At 41.2% G+C, this 20,840-nt stretch overlaps 1 protein-coding gene across 1 annotated transcript in view; it reads right to left on the reverse strand.

The window, feature by feature from the left end:
* LOC128659913 (gastrula zinc finger protein XlCGF8.2DB-like) overlaps positions 1–20,485 on the reverse strand; it is a 120,878-nt gene extending 100,393 nt beyond the window's left edge. Inside the window, exon 1 of the mRNA XM_053713501.1 lies at positions 20,212–20,485. The gene's annotated coding sequence lies outside the window, so the exon portion shown is untranslated. The remainder of the gene's footprint in view (positions 1–20,211) is intronic.
* Positions 20,486–20,840: the final 355 nt, after the last annotated feature.

The following is a 20,840-nucleotide window of genomic DNA, read 5'->3' on the forward strand; positions in this document are numbered from 1 at the left end:
CATAATGAACAAGGAGTTTCCTCTATGTCAGACATGTTTGTACAGACTAGCAATGAGACTAGCAAGCTTGGAAAACACTTTAAATCAAGTTAGCAAGCAAATATAATAACGGTACTGTGCCTTTAAGAGAAACAAATTTTGTCAGAATTTGAAAAACAGTGAAAAAAGTCAGTAAATCAAACGAAATATTTACAGTGTGTATAATAAGCTAACAGAGCATTGCACCCACTTGCAAATGGATGATTAACCCCTTAGTTCAAAAAACAGATAAAAAAAACGATATAAACGTTTTTAAACAGTCACACCATCTGCCACAGCCTTGCTGTGGGCCTACCTTCCCCAACAAACGATTTTGGAAAGCCTAAGAGCCCTTTAGAGATGTCCTATAGCATTCAAGGGACTCCTGGATGTCTCAGTCTGTAAAAGTTACTGCGCAAAAAAGCGCTAAATTAGGCCCCTCCCACTCATAGTAACACAGTGGAAAGCCTCAGGAAACTGTTTCTAGGCAAATTTAAGCCAGCCATGTGGAAAAAACTAGGCCCCAATAAAGTTTCATCACTAAAGTATATATAAAAACGTTTAAACATGCCAGCAAACGTTTTATATTGTAAATATAAAAGAGTATTACCTCAGAAAGTAAGCATGATACCAGTCGCTATTAAATCACTGTATTCAGGCTTACCTTACTTACATTTGGTATCAGCAGCATTTTCTAGCATTCACATCTTCTAGAAAAAATCTTAACTGCACATACCTCATAGCAGGATAACCTGCATGCCATTCCCCCGCTGAAGTTACCTCTCTCTTCAGTCATGTGTGAGAACAGCAATGGATCTTAGTTACAACCTGCTAAGATCAGGCAGATTCTTCTATTTTTCTGCCTTAGACAAAATAGTACAACTCCGGTACCATTTAAAAATAACAAACTTTTGATTGAAGCAAGATAACAGCTACATTTCACCACTTTCCTCTTACTACCTCCATGCTTGTTGAGAGTTGCAAGAGAATGACTGGATATGGCAGTTAGGGGAGGAGCTATATAGCAGCTCTGCTGTGGGTGATCCTCTTGCAACTTCCTGTTGGGAAGGAGAATATCCCACAAGTAATGGATGATCCGTGGACTGGATACACCTTACAAGAGAAATAGCCCTTGAGGCCGAAGGTCTGGTTTTAGGGGAAGTGGCCAAGGCTGGCAACTGGACATCCGGATAAAATCTGCATACCAAAACCTGTGAGGCTATGCTTGTACTATCAGAAACACATACGATTGTTCCATAATTATCTCGTGGAGATCACTCTTGGAAGAAGAACTAGAGGCTGAAAGATATAAGCAGGTTGGTAAAACCAAGGAACTGCTAACGCATCCACCATCTCCGCCTGAAGATCCCTGGACCTGGATAGGTACCTGGGAAGTTTCTTGTTTAGATGAGTAGCCATCAGATCTATTTCTGGAAGACCCCACATCTGTACAATCTGACATAATACATCTGGATGGAGAGACCACTCCCCTGGATGTAAGGTCTGATGGCTGAGATAATCTGCTTCCCATTTGTCTAGACTTGGGATATGCACAGCAGAAATTAGACAAGAGCTGGATTCCACCCAAGAAAGTATCCGAGATACTTCTTTCATAGCTAGCGAACTGCGAGTCCCACCCCGATGATTGACATATGCCACAGTTGTGATATTGTCCGTCTGAAAACAAATGAATGGTTCTCTTTTTAACAGAGGCCAAACCTGAAAAGACCTGAAAATAGCACGGAGTTCTAAAATATTGATTGGTAACCTCGCTTCTTGAGGTTTCCAAACCCCTTGTGCTGTCAGAGATCCCCAGACAGCTCCCCAACCTGTAAGACTTGTATCTGTTGTGATCACAGTCCAGGTAGGACGAACAAAAGAGGCCCCCTGAATAATACGATGATGGTCTAACCACCAAGTCAGAGAGAGTTGAATGTTGGGATTTAAGTATATCAATTGTGATATTCGAGTATAATCCCTGCACCATTGATTCAGCATACAAAGCTGCAGAGGTCTCATATGAAAACGAGCAATGGAGATCGCATCCAATGCTGAAGTCATGAGACCTAAAATTTCCATGTACATAACCACTGAAGAGAATGATTGAGACTGAAGGTTCCGACAAGCTGAAACCAATTTCATTCGTCTCTTGTCGGTTAAGGGCAGAGTCAAGAAACTTTTTGGTAAATTGATCCTCCAACCATGTCTTTGAAGAAACAACACTAGTTGATTTGTGTGAGATTCGGCTATATGTAAAGACTAAGCTAGTACCAAGATATCGTCCCTATAAGGAAACACCGCAATACCCTGTTCTCTGATTACAGATAGAAGGGCACCGAGAACCTTCAAAAAGATCCTTGGAGTTTTTGCTAGGCCAAATGGAAGAGCAACACATTGGTAATGCTTGTCTAGAGAAGAGAATCTCAGAAACCGATAGTGGTCTGGATGAATCGGAATGTGAAGATATGCATCCTGTAAGTCTATCGTGGACATATTGACCTTGCTGAACTAAAGGCAGAATAGTCCTTATAGTCACCATCTTGAAAGTTGGTACTCTTACAAAACTATTCAAAATTTTCAGATCCAGAACTGGCCTGAAAGAATTTTCTTTCTTTGGGACAATGAATAGATTTGAATAAAACCCCAGCCCTGTTCCTGAAACGGAACTGGTATGATTCTCCATGAAAGCTCTAGATCTGAAACATACTTCAGAAAGGCCTGAGCTTTCACATGATTTGTTGGAATGTGAGAGAGAAAGAATCTTCTCACAGGAGTTCTTACTCTGAGTCCTATTCGATACCCTTGAGAGACAATACTCTGAATCCACTAATTTTGAACAGAATCTGCCCAAATATCTTGGAATAATTTCAATCTGCCCCCCACAAGCTGAAATGGATCAAGCGCCGTACCTTCATGCAAACTTGGGGGCTGGCTTTGGTTTTTAAAAGGCTTGGATTTATTACAACTTGAAAGATTCCAATTGGAACCAGAGTCTTTAGGGGAAGGATTTGTTTTCTGTTCCTTATTCTGTTGAAAAGAATGAAAACTATTAGAAGCTTTAGATTTACCCGTAGATCTTTTATCTTGAGGCCAAAATACTCCCTTCCCCCCAGTGATAGTTGAAATAACTGAATCCAACTGAGAACCAAATAAATTGTTACCTTGGAAAGAAAGAGACAGTAATCTAGACTTAGATACAATATCAGCATTCCAAGATTTGAACCATAAAGCTCTTCTAACTAAAATAGCTAAAGACATAGATTTGTTTAATCCTTCAAAGGAATGCAGCTTGTTTTGCTTAGATAGTTAGCAGAAAAACATAATTTATGCTTACCTGATAAATTTATTTCTCTTGTAGTGTAGTCAGTCCACGGGTCATCCATTACTTATGGAATAACATAGTTTATGTAAGAACTTACCTGATAAATTCATTTCTTTCATATTAGCAAGAGTCCATGAGCTAGTGACGTATGGGATATACATTCCTACCAGGAGGGGCAAAGTTTCCCAAACCTCAAAATGCCTACAAATACACCCCTCACCACACCCACAAATCAGTTTAACGAATAGCCAAGAAGTGGGGTGATAAGAAAAAAGTGCGAAAGCATAAAAAATAAGGAATTGGAATAATTGTGCTTTATACAAAAAAATCATAACCACCACAAAAAGGGTGGGCCTCATGGACTCTTGCTAATATGAAAGAAATTAATTTATCAGGTAAGTTCTTACATAAATTATGTTTTCTTTCATGTAATTAGCAAGAGTCCATGAGCTAGTGACGTATGGGATAATGACTACCCAAGATGTGGATCTTTCCACGCAAGAGTCACTAGAGAGGGAGGGATAAAATAAAGACAGCCAATTCCGCTGAAAAATAATCCACACCCAAAATAATTTAAATTTTATAATGAAAAAAACTGAAAATATAAGCAGAAGATTCAAACTGAAACAGCTGCCTGAAGTACTTTTCTACCAAAAACAGCTTCAGAAGAAGAAAACACATAAAAATGGTAGAATTTAGTAAAAGTATGCAAAGAAGACCAAGTTGCTGCTTTGCAAATCTGATCAACCGAAGCTTCATTCCTAAACGCCCAGGAAGTAGAAACTGACCTAGTAGAATGAGCTGTAATCCTTTGAGGCGGAGATTTACCCGACTCGACATAAGCATGATGGATTAAAGATTTCAACCAAGATGCCAAAGAAATGGCAGAGGCCTTCTGACCTTTCCTAGAACCGGAAAAGATAACAAATAGACTAGAAGTCTTTCGGAAAGTCTTAGTAGCTTCAACATAATATTTCAAAGCTCTAACTACATCCAAAGAATGCAATGATTTCTCCTTAGAATTCTTAGGATTAGGACATAATGAAGGAACCACAATTTCTCTACTAATGTTGTTGGAATTCACAACCTTAGGTAAAAATTCAAAAGAAGTTCGCAACACCGCCTTATCCTGGTGAAAAATCAGAAAAGGAGATTCACAAGAAAGAGCAGATAATTCAGAAACTCTTCTGGCAGAAGAGATGGCCAAAAGGAACAAAACTTTCCAAGAAAGTAATTTAATGTCCAATGAATGCATAGGTTCAAATGGAGGAGCTTGAAGAGCCCCCAGAACCAAATTCAAACTCCAAGGAGGAGAAATTGACTTAATAACAGGTTTTATACGAACCAAAGCTGGTACAAAACAATGAATATCAGGAAGAATAGCAATCTTTCTGTGAAAAAGAACAGAAAGAGCAGAGATTTGTCCTTTCAAGGAACTTGCGGACAAACCTTTATCTAAACCATCCTGAAGAAACTGTAAAATTCTCGGAATTCTAAAAGAATGCCAGGAAAAATGATGAGAAAGACACCAAGAAATATAAGTCTTCCAGACTCTATAATATATCTCCCTAGATACAGATTTACGAGCCTGTAACATAGTATTAATCACAGAGTCAGAGAAACCTCTTTGACTAAGAATCAAGCGTTCAATCTCCATACCTTTAAATTTAAGGATTTGAGATCCTGATGGAAAAAAGGACCTTGCGACAGAAGGTCTGGTCTTAACGGAAGAGTCCACGGTCGGCAAGAAGCCATCCGGACAAGATCCGCATACCAAAACCTGTGAGGCCATGCTGGAGCTACTAGCAGAACAAACGAGCATTCCTTCAGAATCTTGGAGATCACTCTTGGAAGAAGAACTAGAGGCGGAAAGATATAGGCAGGATGATACTTCCAAGGAAGTGACAATGCATCCACTGCTTCCGCTTGAGGATCCCTGGATCTGGACAGATACCTGGGAAGTTTCTTGTTTAGATGAGAGGCCATCAGATCTATTTCTGTAAGTCCCCACATTTGAACAATCTGAAGAAATACCTCTGGGTGAAGAGACCATTCGCCCGGATGCAACGTTTGGCGACTGAGATAATCCGCTTCCCAATTGTCTATACCTGGGATATGAACCGCAGAAACTAGACAGGAGCTGGATTCCGCCCAAACCAGAATTCGAGATACTTCTTTCATAGCTAGAGGACTGTGAGTCCCTCCTTGATGATTGATGTATGTCACAGTTGTGACATTGTCTGTCTGAAAACAAATGAACGATTCTCTCTTCAGAAGAGGCCAAGACTGAAGAGCTCTGAAAATTGCACGGAGTTCCAAAATATTGATCGGTAATCTCACCTCCTGAGATTCCCAAACCCCTTGTGCCGTCAGAGACCCCCACACAGCTCCCCAACCTGTAAGACTTGCATCTGTTGAAATTACAGTCCAGGTCGGAAGAACAAAAGAAGCCCCCTGAACTAAACGATGGTGATCTGTCCACCACGTCAGAGAGTACAATCGGTTTTAAAGATATTATTTGAGATATCTTTGTGTAATCCCTGCACCATTGGTTCAGCATACAGAGCTGAAGAGGTCGCATGTGAAAACGAGCAAAGGGGATCGCGTCCGATGCAGCAGTCATAAGACCTAGAATTTCCATGCATAAGGCTACTGAAGGGAATGATTGTGACTGAAGGTTTCGACAAGCTGATATCAATTTTAGACGTCTCTTGTCTGTCAAAGATAGAGTCATGGACACTGAATCTATCTGGAAACCCAAAAAGGTTACCCTTGTCTGAGGAATCAATGAACTTTTTGGTAAATTGATCCTCCAACCATGATCTTGAAGAAACAACACAAGTCGATTCGTATGAGATTCTGCTAAATGTAAAGACTGAGCAAGTACCAAGATATCGTCCAAATAAGGAAATACCACAATACCCTGTTCTCTGATTACAGACAGAAGGGCACCGAGAACCTTTGTAAAAATTCTTGGAGCTGTTGCTAGGCCAAACGGCAGAGCCACAAACTGGTAATGCTTGTCTAGGAAAGAGAATCTCAGAAACTGATAGTGATCTGGATGAATCGGAATATGCAGATATGCATCCTGTAAATCTATTGTAGACATATAATGCCCTTGCTGAACAAAAGGCAGGATAGTCCTTACAGTTACCATTTTGAATGTTGGTATCCTTACATAACGATTCAATATTTTTAGATCCAGAACTGGTCTGAAGGAATTCTCCTTCTTTGGTACAATGAAGAGATTTGAATAAAACCCCAGCCCCTGTTCCAGAACTGGAACTGGCATAATTACTCCAGCTAACTCTAGATCTGAAACACATTTCAGAAATGCTTGAGCCTTCGCTGGATTTACTGGGACACGGGAAAGAAAAAATCTCTTTGCAGGAGGTCTTATCTTGAAAACAATTCTGTACCCTTCTGAAATAATGTTCTGAATCCAAAGATTGTGAACGGAATTGATCCAAATTTCTTTGAAAAAATGTAATCTGCCCCCTACCAGCTGAGCTGGAATGAGGGCCGCACCTTCATGTGGACTTAGGAGCTGGCTTTGATTTTCTAAAAGGCTTGGATTTATTCCAGACTGGAGATGGTTTCCAAACTGAAACCGCTCCTGAGGATGAAGGATCAGGCTTTTGTTCCTTGTTGTGACGAAAGGAACGAAAACGATTATTAGACCTGAATTTACCTTTAGATTTTTTATCCTGTGGTAAAAAAGTTCCTTTCCCTCCAGTAACAGTTGAGATAACAGTCCAACTGAGAACCAAATAATTTATTACCCTGGAAAGAAAGGGAAAGCAGAGTAGACTTAGAAGACATATCAGCATTCCAAGTTTTAAGCCATAAAGCTCTTCTAGCTAAAATAGCTAGAGACATATACCTGACATCAACTCTAATGATATCAAAGATGGCATCACAAATAAAATTATTAGCATGTTGAAGAAGAAGAATAATGCTATGAGAATTATGATCTGTTACTTGTTGCGCTAAAGCTTCCAACCAAAAAGTTGAAGCTGCAGCAACATCAGCCAATGATATAGCAGGTCTAAGAAGATTACCTGAACACAAATAAGCTTTTCTTAGAAAGGATTCAATTTTCCTATCTAAAGGATCCTTAAAGGAAGTACCATCTGCCGTAGGAATAGTAGTACGCTTAGCAAGAGTAGAGACAGCCCCATCAACCTTAGGGATTTTGTCCCAAAACTCTAATCTGTCAGATGGCACAGGATATAATTGCTTAAAACGTTTAGAAGGAGTAAATGAATTACCCAAATTATTCCACTCTCTGGAAATTACTTCAGAAATAGCACCAGGAACAGGAAAAACTTCTGGAATAACTACAGGAGATTTAAAAACCTTATCTAAACGTTTAGATTTAGTATCAAGAGGACCAGAATCCTCAATTTCTAAAGCAATTAGGACTTCTTTAAGTAAAGAACGAATAAATTCCATTTTAAATAAATATGAAGATTTATCAGCATCAACCTCTGAGACAGAATCCTCTGAACCAGAAGAACCATTATCAGAATCAGAATGATGATGTTCATTTAAAAATTCATCTGAACAATGAGAAGTTTTAAAAGACTTTTTATGCATACTAGAAGGAGGAATAACAGACATAGCCTTCTTAATGGATTTCGAAACAAAATCTCTTATGTTATCAGGAACACTCTGAGTATTAGATGTTGATGGAACAGCAACAGGTAATGGAACTTTACTAAAGGAAATATTATCTGCATTAATAAGTTTGTCATGACATGCAATACAAACAACAGCTGGAGGAACAGCTACCAAAAGTTTACAGCAGATACACTTAGCTTTGGTAGCTCCAGCACCAGGCAGCGATTTTCCAGAAGTATCTTCTGACTCAGTTGCAACGTGGGAAATCTTGCAATATGTAAAAGAAAAAACAACATATAAAGCAAAATTGATCAAATTCCTTAAATGACAGTTTCAGGAATGGGAAAAAATGCCAGTGAACAAGCTTCTAGCAACCAGAAGCAATAAATAATGAGACTTAAATAATGTGGAGACAATAGTGACGCCCATATTTTTTTAGCGCCCAATAAGACGCCCACATTATTTGGCGCCTAAATGCTTTTGGCGCCAAAAATGACGCCACATCCGGAACACCGACACTTTTGGCGCAAAAGGATGTCAAAAATGACGCAACTTCCGGCGACACGTATGACGCCGGAAACAGAAAAAAAAAATTTGCGCCAAAAAAGTCTGCGCCAAGAATGACGCAATAAAATGAAGCATTTTCAGCCCCCGCGAGCCTAACAGCCCACAGGGAAAAAGTCAAATTTTAAGGTAAGAAAAAAATGATTGATTCAAATGCATTATCCCAAATATGAAACTGACTGTCTGAAATAAGGAATGTTGAACATCCTGAGTCAAGGCAAATAAATGTTTGAATACATATATTTAGAACTTTATTAAAAAAGTGCCCAACCATAGCTTAGAGTGTCACAGAAAATAAGACTTACTTACCCCAGGACACTCATCTACATGTTGTAGAAAGCCAAACCAGTACTGAAACGAAAATCAGCAGAGGTAATGGTATATATATATATATATATATAAGAGTATATCGTCGATCTGAAAAGGGAGGTAAGAGATGAATCTCTACGACCGATAACAGAGAACCTATGAAATAGACCCCGTAGAAGGAGATCATTGAATTCAAATAGGCAATACTCTCTTCACATCCCTCTGACATTCACTGCACGCTGAGAGGAAAACCGGGCTCCAACCTGCTGCGGAGCGCATATCAACGTAGAATCTAGCACAAACTTACTTCACCACCTCCATAGGAGGCAAAGTTTGTAAAACTGATTTGTGGGTGTGGTGAGGGGTGTATTTGTAGGCATTTTGAGGTTTGGGAAACTTTGCCCCTCCTGGTAGGAATGTATATCCCATACGTCACTAGCTCATGGACTCTTGCTAATTACATGAAAGAAATATCTCTTTCTAACAGGAAGCTGCAAGAGGATCACCCAAGCAGAGCTGCTATATAGCTCCTCCCCTCACATGTCATATTCAGTCATTCGACCAAAACCAGACGAGAAAGGAGAAACCATAGGGTGCAGTGGTGACTGGAGTTTAATTAAAATTTAGATCTGCCTTAAAGACAGGGCGGGCCGTGGACTGACTACACTACAAGAGAAATAAATTTATCAGGTAAGCATAAATTATGTTTTCTCTTGTTAAGTGTAGTCAGTCCACGGGTCATCCATTACTTATGGAATACCAATACCAAAGCTAAAGTACACGGATGAAGGGAGGGACAAGGCAGGAACATTAAACAGAAGGAACCACTGTCTGAAGTACCTTTCTCCCAAAAATAGCCTCCGAAGAAGCAAAAGTGTCAAATTTGTAAAATTTTGAAAAAGTGTGAAGTGAAGACCAAGTTGCAGCCTTGCAAATCTGTTCAACAGAGGCCTCATTTTTAAAGGCCCAGGTGGAAGCCACAGCTATAGTAGAATGAGCTGTAATCCTTTCAGGAGGCTGCTGTCCAGCAGTCTCATAGGCTAAACGTATTATGCTACGAAGCCAAAAAGAGAGAGAGGTAGCCGAAGCCTTTTGACCTCTTCTCTGTCCAGAGTAAACGACAAACAGGGAAGAAGTTTGACGAAAATCTTTAGTTGCCTGCAAATAGAACTTCAGGGCACGGACTACGTCCAGATTATGCAAAAGTCGTTCCTTCTTTGAAGAAGGGTTAGGACACAGTGATGGAACAACAATCTCTTGATTGATATTCCTGTTAGTAACTACCTTAGGTAAGAACCCAGGTTTAGTACGCAGAACTACCTTGTCTGAATGAAAAATCAGATAAGGAGAATCACAATGTAAGGCAGATAACTCAGAGACTCTTCGAGCCGAGGAAATAGCCATCAAAAACAGAACCTTCCAGGATAACAGCTTGATATCAATGGAATGAAGGGGTTCAAATGGAACGCCTTGAAGAACGTTAAGAACTAAGTTTAAGCTCCACGGCGGAGCAACAGTCTTAAACACAGGCTTAATCCTAGCTAAAGCCTGACAAAAAGCCTGAACGTCTGGAACTTCAGCCAGACGTTTGTGTAGAAGAATAGACAGAGCAGAAATCGGTCCCTTTAACGAACTAGCAGATAAGCCCTTTTCTAAACCCTCTTGTAGAAAGGACAATATCCTAGGAATCCTAACCTTACTCCATGAGTAACACTTGGATTCGCACCAATATAAATATTTACGCCATATCTTATGGTAAATTTTTCTGGCAACAGGCTTCCTAGCCTGTATTAAGGTATCAATAACCGACTCCGAGAAGCCACGCTTTGATAGAATCAAGCGTTCAATCTCCATGCAGTCAGCCTCAGAGAAATTGGATTTGGATGGTTGAAAGGACCCTGAATTAGAAGGTCCTGTCTCAGAGGCAGAGACCACGGTGGACAGGACGACATGTCCACTAGGTCTGCATACCAGGTCCTGCGTGGCCACGCAGGCGCTATTAGAATCACCGAAGCTCTCTCCTGTTTGATCTTGGCAATCAAACGAGGAAGCATCGGAAATAGTGGAAACACATAAGCCATGTTAAAGACCCAAGGGGCTGTCAGAGCATCTATCAGCACCGCTCCCGGGTCCCTGGACCTGGACCCGTAACAAGGAAGCTTGGCGTTCTGGCGAGACGCCATGAGATCCAGATCTGGTTTGCCCCAACGATGAATCAGTTGAGCAAAGACCTCCGGATGAAGTTCCCACTCCCCCGGATGAAAAGTCTGGCGACTTAGAAAATCCGCCTCCCAGTTCTCCACGCCTGGGATGTAAATCGCTGACAGGTGGCAAGAGTGAGACTCTGCCCAGCGAATTATCTTTGAGACTTCCAACATCGCTAGGGAACTTCTGGTTCCCCCTTGATGGTTGATGTAAGCCACAGTCGTGATGTTGTCCGACTGAAATCTGATGAACCTCAGAGCTGCTAACTGAGGCCAAGCTAGGAGAGCATTGAATATTGCTCTTAATTCCAGAATATTTATTGGGAGGAGTTTCTCCTCCTGAGTCCATAATTGAGCTCACATTCTATTGGCTGTTCTGTTTTTATTTATAATCCTTGTTTTGTAACCTTTTTGTAGCCAGAGGATACTATACTTGTGACAATGGATGTGGAATCCCTGTACAGCAATATTCCACATAAAGATGGTATTGATGCCTGCTTAAACTTTCTTTCCTCCTAACCAGACATATAGTGCTTCCACAGTCAGTAAACTTATAGAATTTATACTTACTCACAATTATTTCATCTTCAACCACTCCATCTACTTACAAACCATGGGAACAGCCATGGGCACAAAAATGGCACCACAGTACGCAAACCTCTTTATGGCTGACTTAGAACAGAGATTCCTAGCCACTCACCCTCACAAACCCTTCAAATACTTTAGCTACATATTTTCATCATATGGACAGAATGAGAAAAAACCTTGAACATTTTCATAAATAATTTAATCTATTTCATGCATCAATCAAGCTTAAAATTAACTTTTCTAGAGACTGTGTCAGCTTCCTGGATGCAACAATATCCATCACAAATGGCAAACTGCACTCATCTGTATACAGGAAACAGATAGATGCAGCTACCTCCACAGCTCCAGCTCCCACCCCAATCACATTAAAAAATCCATAATCTACAGTCAGGCTACAAGATACCACAGAATTTGCTCAGATACCAAAGACCGTAACAAACACCTCATCACACTGTCTCAATCATTCAGAAAAAAAGGTTACAAAACAAGGATTATAAATAAAAAAAACAGAATTTATGCTTACCTGATAAATTACTTTCTCCAACGGTGTGTCCGGTCCACGGTGTCATCCATTACTTGTGGGATATTCTCCTCCCCCACAGGGAAAGGCAAGGAGAGCACACAGCAAGAGCTGTCCATATAGTCCCTCCCAGGCTCCGCCCCCCCAGTCATTCGACCGACGGTTAGGAGAAAAAAAGGAGAAACTATAGTGTGCCGTGGTGACTGTAGTGTATAGAGAAAGAAATTCTTCAAACCTGATTAAAAAACCAGGGCGGGCCGTGGACCGGACACACCGTTGGAGAAAGTAATTTATCAGGTAAGCATAAATTCTGTTTTCTCCAACATTGGTGTGTCCGGTCCACGGTGTCATCCATTACTTGTGGGAACCAATACCAAAGCTTTAGGACACGGATGAAGGGAGGGAGCAAATCAGGTTACCTAAACAGAAGGCACCACGGCTTGCAAAACCTTTCTCCCAAAAATAGCCTCCGAAGAAGCAAAAGTATCAAATTTGTAGAATTTGGACAAAGTGTGCAGAGAAGACCAGGTCGCTGCCTTACATATCTGATCAACAGAAGCCTCGTTCTTGAAGGCCCATGTGGAAGCCACAGCCCTAGTAGAGTGAGCTGTGATTCGTTCAGGAGGCTGCCGTCCGGCAGTCTCGTAAGCCAATCGTATGATGCTTTTCAGCCAAAAGGAAAGAGAGGTAGCAGTAGCTTTTTTGACCTCTCCTCTTGCCAGAATAAACTACAAACAGAGAAGACGTTTGTCTCAAATCCTTTGTTGCTTCTAAATAGAACTTTAAAGCACGGACTACATCTAAATTGTGTAACAATCGTTCCTTCTTTGAAACTGGATTCGGACACAAAGAAGGCACAACTATTTCCTGGTTAATATTCTTGTTGGAAACAACCTTTGGAAGGAAACCAGGTTTAGTACGCAAAACAACCTTATCTGAATGGAACACCAGATAGGGCGGATTACACTGCAGAGCAGATAATTCAGAAAGCAGAAGAATAGCAACCAAAAACAGAACTTTCCAAGATAACAACTTGATATCTATGGAATGTAAGGGTTCAAACGGAACCCCTTGAAGAACTGAAAGAACCAAATTTAGACTCCAGGGAGGAGTCAAGGGTCTGTAAACAGGCTTGATCCTGACCAAAGCCTGACCAAAAGCTTGAACATCTGGCACAGCTGCCAGTCGTTTGTGTAACAAGACAGATAAAGCAGAAATCTGTCCTTTTAGAGAACTCGCTGATAATCCCTTATCCAAACCTTCTTGGAGAAAGGAAAGGATCCTAGGAATTTTAATCTTACTCCATGAGAATCCCTTGGATTCACACCAACAGATATATCTTTTCCATATTTTATGGTAATCTTTCTAGTCACAGGTTTTCTGGCTTGTACCAGAGAAACTATCACAGAATCCGAAAACCCACGCTTAGACAAAATCAAGCGTTCAATTTCCAAGCAGTCAGCTGGAGAGAAACTAGATTTGGATGTTCGAATGGACCTTGTACTAGAAGATCCTGTCTCAAAGGTAGCTTCCATGGTGGAGCCGATGACATATTCACCAGGTCTGCATACCAAGTCCTGCGTAGCCACGCAGGAGCTATCAAAATCACAGAGGCCTTCTCCTGTTTGATCCTGGCTACCAGCCTGGGAATGAGAAGGAACGGTGGAAACGCATAAGCTAGGTTGAAAGTCCAAGGCGCCACTAATGCATCCACTAGAGTCGCCTTGGGATCCCTGGATCTGGACCCGTAGCAAGGAACCTTGAAGTTCTGACGAGACGCCATCAGATCCATGTCTGGAATGCCCCATAATTGGGCAAACACCTCCGGGTGGAGTTCCCACTCCCCCGGATGAAAGGTCTGACGACTCAGATAATCCGCCTCCCAGTTTTCCACTCCTGGGATGTGGATCGCAGACAGGTGGTAGGAGTGATCCTCCGCCCATTTGATGATCTTGGTCACCTCTCTCATCGCCAGGGAACTCCTTGTCCCCCCCTGATGGTTGAAGTAAGCAACAGTCGTCATGTTGTCTGATTGGAATCTTATGAATCTGGCCTTTGCTAGTTGAGGCCAATCCCGGAGAGCATTGAATATCGCTCTCAGTTCCAGGATGTTTATCGGGAGAAGAGACTCTTCCCGAGACCATAGACCCTGAGCTTTCAGGGAATCCCAGACCGCGCCCCAGCCTAATAGACTGGCGTCGGTCGTGACAATGACCCACTCTGGTCTGCGGAAGCTCATTCCCTGGGACAGGTGATCCTGAGTCAGCCACCAACGGAGTGAGTCTCTGGTATTCTGATCTACTTGAATCACTGGAAACAAGTCTGTATAGTCCCCATTCCACTGTTTGAGCATGCACAGTTGTAATGGTCTTAGATGAATTCGCGCAAAAGGAACTATGTCCATTGCTGCAACCATCAACCCTACTACTTCCATGCACTGAGCTATGGAAGGCCGTAGAAAAGAGTGAAGAACTTGACAAGCGTTTAGAAGCTTTGACTCTCTGACATCTGTCAGGAAAATCTTCATTTCTAAAGAATCTATTATTGTTCCCAAGAAAGGGACTCTTGTTGATGGAGACGGGGAACTTTTTTCTATGTTCACCTACCACCCGTGAGATCTGAGAAAGGCTAGAACAATGTCTGTGTGAGCCTTTGTCTTTGAAAGAGACGACGCTTGAATTAGGATGTCGTCCAAGTAAGGTGCCACTGCAATGCCCCTGGGTCTTAGAACCGCTAGAAGGGACCCGAGCACCTTTGTGAAAATCCTTGGAGCAGTGGCTAGTCCGAATGGGAGAGCCACAATAGGTAATGTTTGTCCAGAAAGGCGAACCTTAGGAACTGATGATGATCTTTGTGGATAGGAATATGCAGATACGCATCCTTTAGATCCACGGTAGTCATAAATTGACCCTCCTGGATTGTAGGTAAAATCGTTCGAATAGTTTCCATTTTGAACGATGGCACTCTGAGAAATTTGTTTAGAATTTTTAAATCCAGAATTGGTCTGAAAGTTCCCTCTTTTTTGGGAACTACAAACAGATTTGAGTAAAACCCCTGACCTTGTTCCACAGTTGGAACTGGGAGTATCACTCCCATCTTTAACAGGTCTTCTACACAATGCAAGAATGCCTGTCTCTTTACTTGGTTTGAAGATAAGTGAGACATGTGGAACCTTCCCCTTGGGGGTAGTTCGTTGAATTCTAGAAGATAACCCTGAGAGACTATTTCTAGTGCCCAGGGATCCTGAACATCTCTTGCCCAAGCCTGAGCAAAGAGAGAGAGTCTGCCCCCAACTAGATCCGGTTCCGGATCGGGGACTACCTCTTCATGCTGTCTTGGTAGCAGCAGCAGGTTTCTTGGCCTGTTTACCCTTGTTCCAGCCTTGCATTGATTTCCAAGCTGGTTTAGTCTGGGAAGCGTTACCCTCTTGTCTAGAGGCTGCCGAGTTGGAAGCCGGTCCGTTCCTGAAATTGCGAAAGGAACGAAAATTGGACTTATTCTTAGCCTTGAAAGGTTTATCTTGTGGGAGGGCATGGCCCTTTCCCCCAGTGATGACTGAAATAATCTCTTTCAATTCTGGCCCAAAAGGGGTCTTACCTTTGAAAGGGGTATTAAGCAATTTTGTCTTGGAAGATACATCCGCCGACCAAGACTTTAGCCAGAGCGCTCTGCGCGCTACAATTGTAAACCCTGAATTTTTTGCCGCTAACCTCGCTAACTGCAAAGCGGCGTCTAAAATAAAGGAATTAGCTAACTTAAGTGCGTAAATTCTGTCCATGACTCATACGGAGTCTCCCTACTGAGCGACTTTTCCAGTTCCTCGAACCAGAACCACGCCGCTGTAGTGACAGGAATAATGCACGAAATAGGTTGAAGGAGGTAACCTTGCTGTACAAAAATCTTTTTAAGCAAACCCTCCAATTTTTTATCCATAGGATCTTTGAAAGCACAATTTTCCTCAATAGGAATGGTCGTGCGCTTGGCTAGAGTAGAAAACTCCCCCTCGACCTTAGGGACTGTTTGCCATGTGTCCTTCCTGGGGTCGACCATAGGGAACAATTTCTTAAATATAGGAGGAGGGACAAAAGGTATGCCTGGCTTCTCCCACTCCTTATTCACTATGTCCGCCACCCGTTTAGGTATCGGAAAAGCATCAGGGTGCACCGGGACCTCAAGGAACTGTCCATCTTGCACAATTTTTCTGGGTTGACCAGATTGTCACAATCATCCAGAGTAGATAGCACCTCCTTAAGTAATGCGCGGAGATGCTCTAATTTAAATTTAAATGTCACAACATCAGGTTCTGCCTGCTGAGAAATTCTTCCTGTATCAGAAATTTCCCCATCTGACAAACCCTCCCTCACTGCCACTTCAGATTGGTGTGAGGGTATGACAGAAAAATTATCATCAGCGCCCTCCTGCTCTACAGTGTTTAAAACAGAGCAATCGCGCTCTCTCTGAAATGCTGGCATTTTGGATAAAATATTAGCTATGGAGTTATCCATTACTGCCGTCAATTACTGCATAGTAACAAGCATTGGCGCGCTAGAAGTACTAGGGGTCGCCTGCGCGGGCATAACTGGTATAGACACAGAAGGAGATGATGTAGAACTATGTCTACTTCCTTCATCTGAGGAATCATCCTGGGCAACGTTACAATTTGTGACAGTTCTGTCCTTACTTTGTTTGGACGCAATGGCACAATTATCACACTATATTTGAAGGGGGAACCACATTGGCTACCATACATACAGAACATGATCTATCTGAAGGTACAGACATGTTAAACAGGCTTAAACTGGTTAATAAAGCACAAAAACCATTTTAAAACAAAACCGTTACTGTCTCTTTAAATGTTAAACAGGGCACACTTTATTACTGAATATCTGAAAAACTATGAAGGAATTATCCAATCTTTACCAAATTTTCACCACAGTGTCTTAATACATTCAAAGTATTGCACCCCAATTTTCAAGCTGTTAACCCTTAAAATGTGGAAACCGGAGCCGTTTTTAATTTTAACCCCCTTACAGTCCCAGCCACAGCCTTTGCTGCAACTTCACCAATCCCAGGGGGGTATATGATACCAAATGAAGCCTTCTAGGAACGTTTTTAGTGGATTCCAGACCCTCACACATGCAGCTGCATGTACTGAACTCAAAATTAACTGCACAGTAATGGCGCGAAAATGAGGCTCTGCCTACTACAGAGAAAGGCCCTTCCTGACTGGGAAGGTGTCTTAACAAGTGCCTGGTGCTAAAAACGTTCCCCAATGTTATAAAAGTGTGAAATACAACTTCAAACTGCATATAATACTTAAATAAAGCAATCGATTTAGCCCCTAAAAGTGTCTACCAGTTTATAGCCCATAATAAGCCCTTTATTCTGTTTGAGACTAAGAAAATGGCTCCCCATGAGGGGAAAATGACAGCCTTCCAGCATTACACAGTCTTGTTAGAAATATGGCTAGTCATACCTTGAGCAGAAGAGCCTGCTAACTGTTTCCCCCAACTGAAGTTATCTCATCTCAACAGTCCTATGTGGAAACAGAAAACGATTTTAGTAACTGCTGCTAAAATCATAATCCTCTCACAAACAGAAATCTTCATCTCTTTCTGTTTCAGAGTAAATAGTACATACCAGCACTATTTTAAAATAACAAACTCTTGATAGAAGAATAAAAAACTACAACTAAACACCACAAACTCCTCACCATCCCCGAGGAGATGCTACTTGTTCAGAGCGGCAAGGAGAATGACTGGGGGGGCGGAGCCTGGGAGGGACTATATGGACAGCTCTTGCTGTGTGCTCTCCTTGCCTTTCCCTGTGGGGGAGGAGAATATCCCACAACTAATGGATGACACCGTGGACCGGACACACCAATGTTGGAGAAATTAACTCTGCCCTTAATACTCCACGTGAACACTTACTACAATACAGGGAGAAGAAAAACATATCATGTATCCCACTAGTAGTCAAATACAACCCTGCTGTGGAAGGGATACGAAAAATCATAAAAGACTTACAGCCACTACTCCTATAGGATCCCACACTCAAAAAAATCTTTCCAAAACCCCCAATCCTGGCATACAGACAACTACCTAACCTAAAGCAGAAACTGGTACATAGGAAGCTAACCCTTGAGAAAAAGAACACTCAGAATTGAACCAAGTGCTGCTATAAAGCTCTCTGCAAACTGTGTCAACACGTTTGTGAAAGCAGCACAGCAAATCACAATAATAAATCCTATAACATTAAAGGGGCATATTCATGTATATCTGCAAATGTGGTATACATGATACATTGCACTGCATGTGAAGTGGGATGCTATATTGGAGAAACAAGCCAAAAACTGCACCTTCGGATGAACTTACACAGACACTCAATCAAAAATCACAGTGAAACAAAATACTGCATCCCTGTTGGTCACCATTTCAACCAACCGTACCACTCCATCCAAAACCTCAAAATCAAAATTGTCAGAGGCAACTTCAAAAACACCATGGAAAGAAAAACCTTTGAAATTAAAATGATAATGCACTTCAACTTGTTTAATTCTGGACTAAATGTGGACTCTGGATTCTTAACACATTATAAAAAATTTTTGTAATGTACTTTCATTTAATCAATTACATTGTATATTCCACATTCTTTATACATACATGTGTCCACACATTTGTCTTTTTTTAACTTTTGTATTCCCCCTGTATATACAATTTCACATCTTTATAGATATTGATTCAATGTTGATATATAACTTTATGTCAGTATATGCTCTATGTATAGCTATATATTTCCCATCTGTTCTCCTACACTGGACACTGTCTGACTGTTACCTAAGCCCCCTCCTGATTTTTACGACACCTCCTCCTCTCCCTGCACTTTCTGTCTTCTTAGCTATTCTGTGTTTTAAGATATAATCTGTAAATTCCATTGCATTGGTCAGTATTGCTTCAGACTTGATAAAGGAAGGAACTCTTCCGAAAGCTTGACAACTTATAAATTTATAGTTAGTCCAATAAAAAAAGTATCATTGCTCAATGCAATACTCTTGTTATTTTGATATCTAAATCTCTGGACTAACACATATACAGTACATACATATATATACACAGTATATATATATATATATATATATATATATATATATATATATATGTAGCCCTCAGTTTACGCCGGGGTTAGGTTCCAGAAGGAATAGTTGTAAATCGAAACCATTGTAAATTGAAACCCAGTTTATAATGTAAGTCAATGGGAAGTGAGGGAGATAGGTTCCAGGCCCCTTTCAAAATTTTCATAAGTAACACCTAATACATTATTTTTAAAGCTTTAAAATGAAGACTTTAAATGCTAAACAGCATTATAAACCCAATAAAAACATCACACAACACAGAATATAGAATTAAACTAAGTTAAATGAACAAAAACATTTGCTAAACAGCATTATAAACCTAATAAAATAATTACACAGCACAGACTTTACTTGCATTTTTCTGCAAACAGTTCTTTCTATGCATTCCAATCTGGACTGATTTATAGACAGGAAGATCTTGTTCCTTTGAAATCTGCTCAATAGCTCAGGTCTGGTTAAACTGATTAATTTCAGCTTGCTTGGCTTTGCTGCAACACAAGCGGACAGCTCCACCTACTGGCTATTTTAATAAATGCACTGCTTCTCAATGCTTTTCAATAGCAGTCACATGACTGGAAAAAAAGGTTGCTATTCTGAAATGGTGTAAATTGAACCGTTGTAAAACGAGGGCCACCTGTATATATATATATATATATATATATATATATATATATAATCAAATAATCACATACATTACATACATATACTTTTTTAGATCTTAAGAAGAGGCAGCCAAGGAGTTAAATGTTAGATGACAGGGCTGGTAGTAGGAGGAAAATAAGACTTGACCTCTTAACCTAAAACTGATGTAGTGCTTATATGCCAGTCATATTGGCAGGAGAGCTACATTTACCTGCCCTGCACCCAACTACAGCCGCAGACTCCCCCTCCCTCCCTCCCTCCCTCCCCCCCCCTCCCCCCCCTCCCTTACCTTTGAGCATGCAGGAAACAAGGAAGAAGGGAGTAGTATGCAGCCAGTACCCAGTAAATCTTTAGAGCAGAGGATTATCAGTGACAGTGCCTTCCGGTCACACTAGTAACCCTTGTGCACTCCGATCCCCCTTCCACCGCAGGACAGACTTCCCTGCTCAGCAACTTCTCTGCCTCTGCTGCTTCTCCCAGCGCGGTAACTGTAAGACTAAGTTGCGTTGCAGGCGCAGGGATCCAGTCAGAGCAAGGAGGGGGCTCAACGATCGGCGATATGAAAGACTGATAGAATTTCATAGAAACAAACAATTTAATAAATAATACATTTAATTCACATATTACAATATTCCTAATACATATTTTAAGTTTTAAGTCCCTCCCTATCTGACTGTCCCTCACTGTCATGATCCATCCATCATCATGCTTCAGGGAGGCAGATAATCTGAATTTAACTGGCTGAGTCGGCAGCTCTCTCAGTGCGCCCCACTGCTGGTGCGCTATAAGGCGATTGCCTTTACTGCCTTATACCAAACGCCGGCCCTGTATGTATGTATGTATGTATGTATGTGTGTGTGTGTGTCTGTGTGTATGCATGTATGAGTGTGTGTGTGTATGTATCTGTCTGTATATATG

This window comes from Bombina bombina, chromosome 5 (genome assembly GCF_027579735.1).
Source record: "Bombina bombina isolate aBomBom1 chromosome 5, aBomBom1.pri, whole genome shotgun sequence".
Taxonomy (NCBI): Eukaryota; Metazoa; Chordata; class Amphibia; order Anura; family Bombinatoridae; genus Bombina; species Bombina bombina.